The following is an 11,457-nucleotide window of genomic DNA, read 5'->3' as shown; positions in this document are numbered from 1 at the left end:
TCCTGCACCAGGGCATTGCAAGGGGCAAACTTGAGGCGTCAACTTTGAAGAACATGTAAATTTTACTCCTGTTCAACGCACCAAAAGAAATATAACTATAAAATACAAATTTTCTTATTATATCGGCTTTGAACAATTCTATTTCTTCTTCTTTTGGCTATGTTTTCGAATATTTCCTTATTTACGAAACCTATATTTTGCCTTTAGAAAAAGTTAAAAAATATGAAAAATGTGGCTACATTCCCCGTCTAGATGCATAAGTATACTTGTAATTAAAAAATTCTGAAACAGGAATTAAGACTCTTTATATTGTTTTTGTTGGTTTGTATTATGGTAGGTACCTATAATTATAAGAGAATGGTTTTGTCTTTTAATTAAAAAATATATTACATATTAAAATTTAAGGGGTTTTCTTTCTCTTTTCGGTGAATCTTTTACCTTTGCTGTGATAAACAAAGAAGAATAAAAAAGATGAATAGAATGTTTCAAAAACTGTTTTGTGCAATTAAAAATGTTGACAGGAGATGTGTACATTATGTACAATTATATTTTAGGTATAAAAATCATATGTACGTGAAGTATTTTTTATACATATTTAATGATATATACATAAGTATAAATAAATAAATATTTCAAGAAACTACTTCCACAAATATAATACTCCTAGAAAAAATCCGCACAAAACGTGCTAACCTGAACATTTTCCGGAAATAAGAATGTCTTCCTTGAGCGGTTAGTAAAATCCTCCAAGCTAATGTCCTTTCTACGGGTACTCTTTTGTTTTGGCGCTGCCCCTGCAACAATGTATCCTAAACTCCACACTTAGTCTAAGATTTCTGCAAAGCTCTAACATTGAACGACCCATGGTATGGATATATTTTTTTTTGTACTTCGTAAACCTCATCTGCTGCTTTTAAAATCCGTTTTTCCTTTTCATTCCAAATTACTCATCCACATCTTCTAACAGTTTGTGTCGGATTTACTCATCAGGGGCCCTTTGTCAGTTGTTTTTTTTAACACGTAGTCGAGACGGACAAAACTTTTGTACATATTGAATTTGAATTAATTGAACACTGAAATTGAAGGAGTACATACATACGGATAAACGTATCAAAATTGTCACCAAAAGTTTTCGTCATAGTTTTGGTTGAAAAGTGCAGAATACTTTGAAGCTGCTGGCAAAATATAAAAAATTGAAAATTGTACAGAAATTGAATTAAAAAAAATTGTAGATAAGTTTCAAATCTGGAAATTTTGCAAAATGTACATATTATACACGTTTTGTTCGTGGGGCTCAAAAATCCTGGTGCCTATTTTAGACAAGAAAACCCGGAACTGCTCACAAGTTAAATTGTTTATACAATTTTGTATTTTCCTGCTGCTATGGTGCCATTATACTATTCCTACAGTAAAACTCTTTGGTACTTAATCCAACCAGAACAAGGATAACAGAATAACAGAGAAGAAAACATTGTTACAACATATAAACAGTCCCTGAACTACATCGTTTGTGGCGGCGCGCGGTGCTTTTCTGTTTTCATCCTGGGAAATGAAAAATTGCAAGCAATAAATTTCCATGACACAAACAAAATAAATAATTGAGTTCGTCGAAGAAGACGTACTGAGGGGGCAAGGATTTGGATAGCAATGGCAACCGCAAGACGAACGAATAAAGGATAACAGAGTTATGCATTTAATATGCACAGCAGCCAAAATCATTAATCACCAGCGAATAGGATAAGCAATGACGTCTTCTTCATCATCACTTTAGTATAGGAGTCTTCTTAAAATACATATGTATTATATAAATATCTGCGACTGTAGTACAGTACTAGACGTACATACATATACATTATGTATACCTGCAGTGTTTCTTGCTGTGGCTAATGGAAGCAGGAAGTGGCATTGCCATCTAAGTCGCACAATATTTCGAAATGTAATGTCATGCTTGAACACGTGACACCGTTAAATAGGTATCATCTCACAGTGGAAAGAAAACCCAATGCACAGGAAGTAGCTTTGGACTTAATTTATTGAGGAAACCAAGTGGTTTGGTAGGAAGTGAATTCTTAGTAAACAAGCGATCAATAAAAGTCTTGTCCCATTGTCTTCGTTGCACTCAGGGAAGTGGGTGTTTGGGTGAATCAAGTTTTAAAAAAAACATGCATATGTATTTTCTTTGGGTGTATTCAAATGGGTTACCATTCCATTCAATTGGCATGTGAAACCGACGATAGGGACAACAATGACGAAGAAGTTAAGACAGCTTACTGTGTAAACATTCAATCAATCAATAAATGCCAAAGGATTTGGTTGATAGGTTCCCATTGTCCTAGATTGGCGGGCTCCCCCAATAGAATTCTTAGAAATTGTAATGGGAGCAAGTAAGTGTGTCTCTGAATTTCTTAATGTATGTAATTTGTGTTGTTCTATTGTAATTGTAAGCATGTTATTTTGTAGGAGAATTTTTCTTGGAAGTTTCATTCTTGAAGAAGTTCGAAGAACTCAATTGATTCTTAATAATGCGTGAGGGAATTAATAGGCGTTTTTCTTGTGAAGAGTTTAACCAAATTATATAAGCGGTTTTTTTTTGGGTAACTCTGTACTTAGCTCAGTAAAATTAACAACATCAAATGATTGCTTGAATAAAAAAAAGTTTTTTATTTCTTTATTTTAACATAAAAAATAGAGGACCATTAAAAATAAATAAACGTAATAGTTTGTTATTGTTTACAGCATAAAATGTTAACTCAGTTGAGCACTGAGTGCCAATAACACACGTCTAATGTAAGACGCATATTTTATTCCTAAGAACTTAGATAAATATAAATTAAGTATTGAAATCTGGTACTCAACGTATCAAACAAAGTATCAGAAAAACTCACCTTATTATTTTGACATAATTATGACTAGCCCCTTCAAGCAAACAAGTCCGACCTCGGTCCGAATCCGCTCCGCCTCAGGCGGAGCTGAGTCCGACTTCGGCTCAAAAACGGGTCCGAAGGCGGCTCAAATTAGTATGGAAATTATAATCACCGCGGAGCCGATTTTATATGTATTGGTTTTTTCATCACGATTTCTCCTTCGATTTTATGTTTATACACAAAAAGTGGAAAGTGTGTGAGTGCAACCCCGTTTTTCTTGGTCGGAGGTCGGAGTGCCTTTTCTGAACTCCGTTTTCTTGCTTCAAGGGCCTATATGATTGAGTTGAGAACGAAGTCAGTCTGCGTTGCCTCTCCGAAGTTAAAAAAAAATCGTGTGATCTTCAATAAAAAATGCTGACACCTGACAACGTTTAGGGGAAGTGAGTAAGTTCAGTCAATTAGGTTTTCAATATCTCGAGAAAGACTTGTTGCACAGAAAGTAAAGAAGAACCTTTCTGAAAGGAAATATAACTATCTTTATTTCTAAAATAATAATAATTTTCTTATTGTATAGGAAATTTTTTGGAACTTCATACAGATTCCAGCATCGTAAATGGTGTGTTTTTTTGATGATTTGATGACGCTAGAGTTATGTGGGAAATTACTAAAAATGGGATACTTTGCGGTGTGCTAACTCTGAAAGTGTAACATTCATAAGAAAATGACGTATGGGAGAAAAAAAGATAGTTACATTCCTCAAACCTAAAAAGAAGATCGTCTGACTGGCTACTACAACAGGAACACTGTTTTGTACCTGGCTTAACGGAAAATTTGAAAAAAATTGGTCGTCTACAAAACCAAAATCGTATGTAGCTACTCATGGCTTATAAGCCCAACATGACACTCAGCATCAGCAACCTCGTCACAAAACATAAAAACAAACCAGAAAAAGATAAAGCCACAGTTAAAACCATAAGTCTCACATCAAATCCAGCAACCCTGGAAAAACTACCAGACATGTATAAACCAGTGTGCCAATAATTTTTGAAAAAAAAAAAAAAAATGATTAGCAGCATGTGGGTAGTGAGAAATTTTGGATAAAAATGAAAGGGGAAAAATAAGTTTCCAACAAACAAGTTGGGGGAAAGGGGCTGGGTGTCAAAAATCGTGTTTTTTACAATTTCTTTCAAAAACACAACTCTTATGGAAAAAAGTTAAATGCAAAAGTTGTAGATAGTAAAAATGTCTACAACTTTTACTCAAACCATTTTTACTTGCGATATAGGTACTATAGGGCAAGTTTAGGATTCGTAAAAAAAATCGAACTCGAGATAACAATTTTACATGACATTACGATGATGGAGAATGCCAAAAAAGTTGGTCCGGCAATTATGTCTGTCTGTATGTACCTCGAGCTACAACCTAAACTATTCGAGTGGTGATTCCCCTAGAGGACAAATTGAAATTTTTTTTTTAGGGCCAAAACCAACGGTACCTGTCATATAACGGAAATAGAAAAGTTATTTTTTTTCAAAAACGGCTCTAACGATTTTGATTAAAATTTTTGAGTGTAGTATTACACATAAGAGCCAACTTTTGAAATAAAAAAATATTTTTTTTACCGTTACTAACGGTACCTGTCATAGAACGGTTTTTTTGCTTTATGAATATCTCGTTCAAGAATACCCCGATTTCAACGAAAATTTTTATACAAAAAGTTTAAGTAAAGGCAATATTAAAGTTTTAGAAAATTTTCAAAAAACTCATTTTTAGATTTTTAAAAATATTTCAAATTTTTTTTTTGAAAAATCAATATTTTGAAAACGTGTTTATGAAAAATTTTGAAATTTCGTTTTTATGCGTAAATAAATTATTTCTTCAAAATGGCATACCAACTTTTTTTTGGAAAAATGTTAGAAAATTTGTATACAGGGTGTCCCAAAAGTTAACGTCGAAACGAAAACGGTAGATAGGGTAGGTGGTGAAAAATCAGAAAAATAATAAAACAAATCGCAGCCATATATTTTGGGAGTTATGGGCATTTGAAAAAAAGTCGAAAAAATGGTCACCCTGTGACGGTTTTTCATGTGCCGTGACTACAAATATTAATTTTTTTCATTTTTTTCTTTTGTCACGGAACCTTGAATAACCCTGCTATCAAATGCATTCAAAAATTTTAACTCAGCTGCAACAGTTTTAAAGAAAATATTACCCAACTTAGTACAAAAAATTTGTACATGACTCTAATTCAATGAGCCGTAGTGTAACAAAAATGCACTACTATGTTTCGGCAAGTTGCCTTAAAAGTTGGTGTGTTCAATTCTCTTTTCAAAATAGTACAACATTGTTGGGAATATTCCATAAATAACCGAGATACAATTTTTTTTCTTAAGAAATCCGACTTTTGTTTAAGTAATTTTTCCATATTATTTAAGTTTTTGTATTCTGAAAGGTTTTGAAAGGGTTGATAGCAGGGTTATTCAAGGTTCCGTAACAAAAGAAAAAAATAAGAAAAATTAAGATTTGTAGTCACGGCACATGAAAAACCGTTACAGGTTGACCATTTTTTCGATTTTTTTTCAAATGCCCATAACTGCCAAAATATACAGCTCTGTGAAAAATAATAGCACCATGTAGCATTTTTACCTTTTTACAAATAGCGGTCTTCTCTATTGATGATAACACAACGCAATAATTTTTATTGCATTCAGTAGCATAATGAACAAAGAAATTTTAGGCCAGAAAGTTTAAGCCAAAATACACTTTTAAGGACGCGCCGGCTCAGCGACGGGCGCAAAAATAACACATGGGGATGCTTTTCATATAGTGGTACTGGTCTCTAATTTTGGAGTTAACCCATGATGAAGGTTCAAATTTATGTTGATATTATGAGGGAAGTACGCTGAATGGAATATGCCTCTCAAGTGGGTCCTGCGGCAGGATAATGAGATTAAGCAAACGAGCAAATAGCAAAATATTTTTTCGCTTGAAATAGGGTTCAGGTTATGGAATGTCCGGCTGAGTCAACAGACCTGAACCCCATCGTTAATCTTTGGACAGATGTAAAAAAAGCTGTATTTGAAGCCTGTAATTATGGAAAGCTGTGCAGGCTGCATGGAGAAATATTCCACTTTAGCGATGTCAACTATTAGTGGACTCTATGCCACGACGTTGCACCACTGCACTTAAAAATAAAGGTTATAAGACCAGATATTAATCAATTGATATCGTTCCAAATCAAAAACTTATTTATTTTACCAAGAAATTGTTTTTTTTAAGAATTTCGAATGCTGGTGCTATTATTTTTCACACCAAAAAAGTGGTATTTTTTTATTTTGATGAGCATAGCTTATTTAATTTTAATTATAAAGGATAAGTGCTTACGTTTCTTGATTACTCTTAATTCACTTATGTTACTAAAATGTAACATAAAATTCTAATTATTCATTGTTCAAAAAATCTTTCATACAATACAATAAGTGGTTAACCACCAACCGGTTGGTGCTATTTTTTTTTCACAGAGCTGTCTGGCTGCGATTTTTTTAATCATTTTTCTAATAACTTTTTACCACCTACCGTATCTACCGTTTTCGTTTCGACGCTAACTTTCGGGACACCCTGTATATAAAAAATATTTTTTTTAAAAAACGGCTCTAACGATTTTCGAAAATTTTTTTCTAAAAATTCCTGTTTATACAAGAAGTAAACTGGCATACTTGGTTTTTTGTGAAAGATAATTTAAAACGGTATTTAATTAATTATAAAAACAGATTTTATTTTTTTTAATTTCTTGAAAATATCAAAAAATTTTCTTAATTTTCTTGAATAAAAAGCTAAAGAGTAATTTTAAGCATAAGAGCAAGTACGTGCGACCCCAGTCGTGCATTTTATTTTTATATAAATAACCTCAAAAATATTTAGAAAAACGCAAAAATATGATTTTTCGGTTATTTATTTTTATCTTTAACAAAAATGGTTGGATTTTAATAAAACCTGGTTAAAAATTACTTTGTTACGTTTTTTACCTATTGTAAATGTTTTTTGAGCAAAAAATAGTCTATTTTCAATCAAAAAAGTTACCGAAATTTTTTTTGATTTTTGTAAAATTTGAAATGCAGTTATTTAGATGAAAGCTTCTTTTTTAAGATTATGTAAAAAAACTACACTTTTGTTTGAGAAAATATTGAGAAAAATTGAAAAAATATCCATTTTTAAGATCGATTTTTCTGTAAATGACTAATATTGGCGAGATATATTTTTCCATAGAAACCAAATTATACTTTTCTAATGGCCTTTGATCTTCTTAATTCGAATCTAGCATTAGAATGGCTCTTACTTGCAAAGTTTTTCAGATATCGAATTTTGATGTTTTGGCACAAGTCGTTTGGACTCAAAATTAATCAAAGTTTCTTGCGATTCAGATTTTTTGATGCAAAAATGTTTCTTGAGGCTTAAATAGTAAAGTTTATGCTTTTTTTAAAGTCCGTTATCTAGATATTCGCTTTTGCGAGCTTTATAAGTTAAAAAAGACTTACTTTTAGGTATTCTCACTCATGTTGACGCACGCAGCTCTGGGAGCTCCGGAAGTGATGTCGTGTAGACTCTGTTAACCGACTTTCAAACCAGAGAGAATAGCTTTCCAATTTTGGCACTGAAATTTCCCAAGAGAATCTGATTTCGAAGAAGTTTTTTTTTTGTTGAGACGTCATCTTCCACTTGTGCAGTGGCAGGTCATATTTTCTTAACTGACACCGCAGAAAGTTTAGACTTTTTCATTCAGTCTTCCTCGTAACATGAGCCCGGATTCAAACATCCGATTCTTCGCATCGATTTGCCATTGCCTAGAGAACATGTGGCAATCTTTCATTATTCTTTTCCATTACATCCTGAAGGGCTGAAACACCGCGCAGTATCTGATCCAAGTTATATTCAGTAATTTTACAAAAATAAATAATGTATAAATTAAATCCTAACGTTAACAAACTTCGGGTTTCACTTTAATTCGGGTTTGCTTTTATTACAATGTGTATAAAAAAAAACACAAAAAACAATTTTTAATTGAGCATAAAAAGTTATCACTTCAAATATAATTTCTAAAAAATTACTTGAGGGATCAATTGCTCTCCAATCTTCTCTAACCCGCAGTTCAAATTTTAGAAACAAAATAGGAACTGTATCAACTTTTAACCCTGTACTCTCTGTAGGCTTTCAGACACCACACTTTGCAAAATATGAATGAATATAAACTTCCTAATCGGATTTCGCCAAAGGACCCTTACCAGTCCCAACTTCCAACCTCCAACGATGCCAAAAAATGTCTGTCCCTTCATCACCGCGTTGTCATTTTAGCATCTTTAGTACATAACATACATGTTGATTTACGTGACAAAAATATAAAAAAAAACCAAACTCAAAATCCATGCAAACTCCGGAATTCCAAAATCACATACACAATATGCCTTTGTCCTTTGCTCTGCCTCTGTATACAAACTAGTGGGATGCGTATATCAATACTGAGGAATATCCTGAAGGGATACTCCCCTCTTTTCCTGAAAAGTCGAACTGGATTATTGGGATTTGAGAGTGCCGAACAATGGGTCACCAATATGGAAATTAATGGTATTTTGAACCGATTTGAGGGGGAGAAGCAGGGGTAGAGCTAATTGTTGAATTGACGAGCCCGGAATGGTTGTTGTTTGTGAATAGCTTCATTATGTAAATAAAGTTTGTTTACCGAAATATTGTTGCTCGTGGGCACTGCTAAACTTCTGCTGCCACTGTAGCTAAGGGACCAGGAAAAAAAGATTCTTCAAAATCTCATATATGAGTGTTCAATTTGGATACTGGTTTGTTTGCGTTGATTTTGTTTGGGGATATGACAAGAATGCATAACTTTGTCAACAATTTTTATGCGTTTAACCTAAAAACAAATTATTTCTAGTAAAGCTACACCAGAAATAGTTGACATTATTGAGTGATGAGGCTGGATGTTTTGTAAATAGTATCTACGAGTACTAAAATGCATTAGGTTTACGAAATATAGCTGTATGTACCTGGGCCTGCAAGAGAAAAGGTTAGTAAAGTCAGAGCATTAATTGGAAATGTAGTGGATTATTTTTATTATTGTTATTTATTGTTATTGTTTTTTTTTTAATCTGCGTTTTTCTTCAAATCGTAATATATTTCGATATTAAATTTTGGAAAACAGGGGTCGAATTACGGCACACGATTACGATCATACGTTAACGTTTTGACTATTTCTGTCTCTATTTATTTATTAGAAAACGATAGGGACACATAGCAACCATTCGTTTACGAACGTATGCCGTAATTCGACCCCAGGCCTAGTTTTTAAAATAAATAGGGTAAAACTATACAATACGCCCCACTTTTTTTGAATCTTCAATAAAACAAAAAAAATAAAGGAAAATAATAGTTTTTTTGGTAAACATAAAAAGTATAGTCTTTTTTCTTACTTTTGGCATATTCATATGTACTAAAATATGTTAGCATGTATTATATATAAATCGTTTAAAAAAAGTTCAAGTGGGGCGTTTTGTAACTCATTTGCTGGGTAAAACGCCCCACACCAGTGACAAAACGCCCCTAATGAAAAAGTAGGTACAAATGTATTAAATTAGAAAAAATAAATTATTTGATATTGGAATATAGAATTTTGCGATGCTTTGCGGCCGCAAATGTTGTAATCTGGTATGTATACATGGTAATAAAAACTCGTTCAACGCCATATGGCAAGATATGCGCTGAATACTAAACTTCTTTAAAACGGTCCTGTAATAATTTTCGTTTTTGACCATAATGGCCGCAGTGTAGTCCTTTTGTAATTTAATGCAATTCTTAAGCATATAGCAAATAAAAAAAATATTGATGAGTATTTTACTTCATAATCTACTGGGGCGTATTACACTCACTGTACTGGGGCGTTTTGTAAATTTCGAAGTGCAATACGTGCATGCAAAAATATAGCAACCCAAACTGATTTCAAGGAATTACCAAAAAAGAACTAAGAAGTCCATTTTTTGAACTTTCTAAATATATATACCAATTTGATATGGTCTTTATACTTTCTGAAAAAATGAAATTTTGCCTGCGCTCTCCGCAATATGTTTTGGTGCCAAATTTTTGTTTTGCAGTTTTTTTCTTTTCAGGGTACACAGAATACTACAACTCAATAACACAATTGACGAGCAACTTAAATTAGTTTGAACAGTTTTCGTTTTGTTTTCTTAACAACACCTGTGTGCGTACGAGACTGGTGGGGCGTTTTGTAAACTGGGGCGTATTGTATGGTTTTACCCTAATCAACCCATATAAAATTACTTTAACCTCTAAAATTAAATTGATAGCTAAATAAAATAAATTTGTAAAATGTATAGGTATTGTATTGAAAAGATTCTTCCTCATAAACATTTTTTCTAACGATTAAAAGTACGAGTACCTTTGTATGTACTATAAAAAAAAACGCAAAATTCAAACATATATGCCCGAAATTTGTAAAATTGGACATATCACCATGAAACTCACATATTCAGCAGGGCATACATACCACTTGGACAGACAGACGCAGGCGTAGCGGTATCTCGGGCCCCCGAGATACCGGAGATCATGTAGAAAAGAATTCTATTTATTTAAATAAAATAACGACACAACAGATCTAATGTTCACTAAGCTTTCCTATTCCAAATTTATCACAAAGGGATGAATCAAAGACAACATAACAGATACAAATTATGGGCCTTTTCGCCTACTCCATTGATGGCAAGCCGCATTATTACTGGTCCCCTATAGGTCTTCGAAAAATATAAATGAATTGGGCGCCAGGAAAATTATATAAATTTATTAATAATTATTGGAAATTAATTGAACAGCAAAACATAAACAAAATGCAAAATATAAAAACCACATACATATTTACCTGACATCTATTGGAAAAAATTGATTAAAAAAGCTCTTTTGTTTTTGAAGTTTAACTGTAACAAAAAATTTTCTGTATAATAATATGTATATTCATTTTTAATTTTGTTTTGTTTTGCTTTTTTTGTTTTTTTTTGTTATTTGTTCTGTAGTTTTAAGTATAAATTTCTACGTACAAATGTAAAATATGTAGATACATATGTGTTAATTTTGAGCAAACACTTGTCTTACTAATTTATGCTGTATGTTATTTGGAACATTATATTTATTCATGTTATCTTCTGAATATTATACTAAAATATTATACCACACCAATCCTAAGTCAGTAATGTTATTTAGTTTAAGAATTTTTGTAAAAAATTTTATTTTTTTTTTAAATACCTCAATAAAATTTATTATTTCATTCATTTCGAAGTTTTGAAATTTCAAATTAAAAAAAACATCTGAAATATTAAACATGTTACAGTCGTTCGATTTAGAGGGAAATTATATTAATGTTTTTGCTGCAGGCGGTTTTATTAAAAATGGTGAAAAAGTTCCAGTTAGAGGGAAATTCGATCAGACTTAGAGGGAATCGCCTGTGCATTTATAATTTGACCCAGCAGTTTGTACTACCCCCAAATATTTTTTGCTCATTCGTTAATAACTCCAATCAAAG

General features: G+C 32.3%; 1 long non-coding RNA gene across 1 annotated transcript; it reads right to left on the bottom strand.

The window, feature by feature from the left end:
• Positions 1-579: 579 nt before the first annotated feature.
• LOC129913169 (uncharacterized) lies at positions 580-10,856 on the bottom strand. Its single transcript, XR_008771995.1, has 2 exons — positions 10,793-10,856; positions 580-1,073 (listed from the first exon to the last, which is right to left on the bottom strand). It is a non-coding gene; the product is annotated as an uncharacterized LOC129913169 (long non-coding RNA).
• Between the last annotated feature and the right edge of the window lie 601 nt (positions 10,857-11,457).

Source organism: Episyrphus balteatus, chromosome 3 (genome assembly GCF_945859705.1).
Source record: "Episyrphus balteatus chromosome 3, idEpiBalt1.1, whole genome shotgun sequence".
NCBI classification, from domain to species: domain Eukaryota; kingdom Metazoa; phylum Arthropoda; class Insecta; order Diptera; family Syrphidae; genus Episyrphus; species Episyrphus balteatus.
This window is presented reverse-complemented; position numbering and strand designations above follow the sequence as displayed.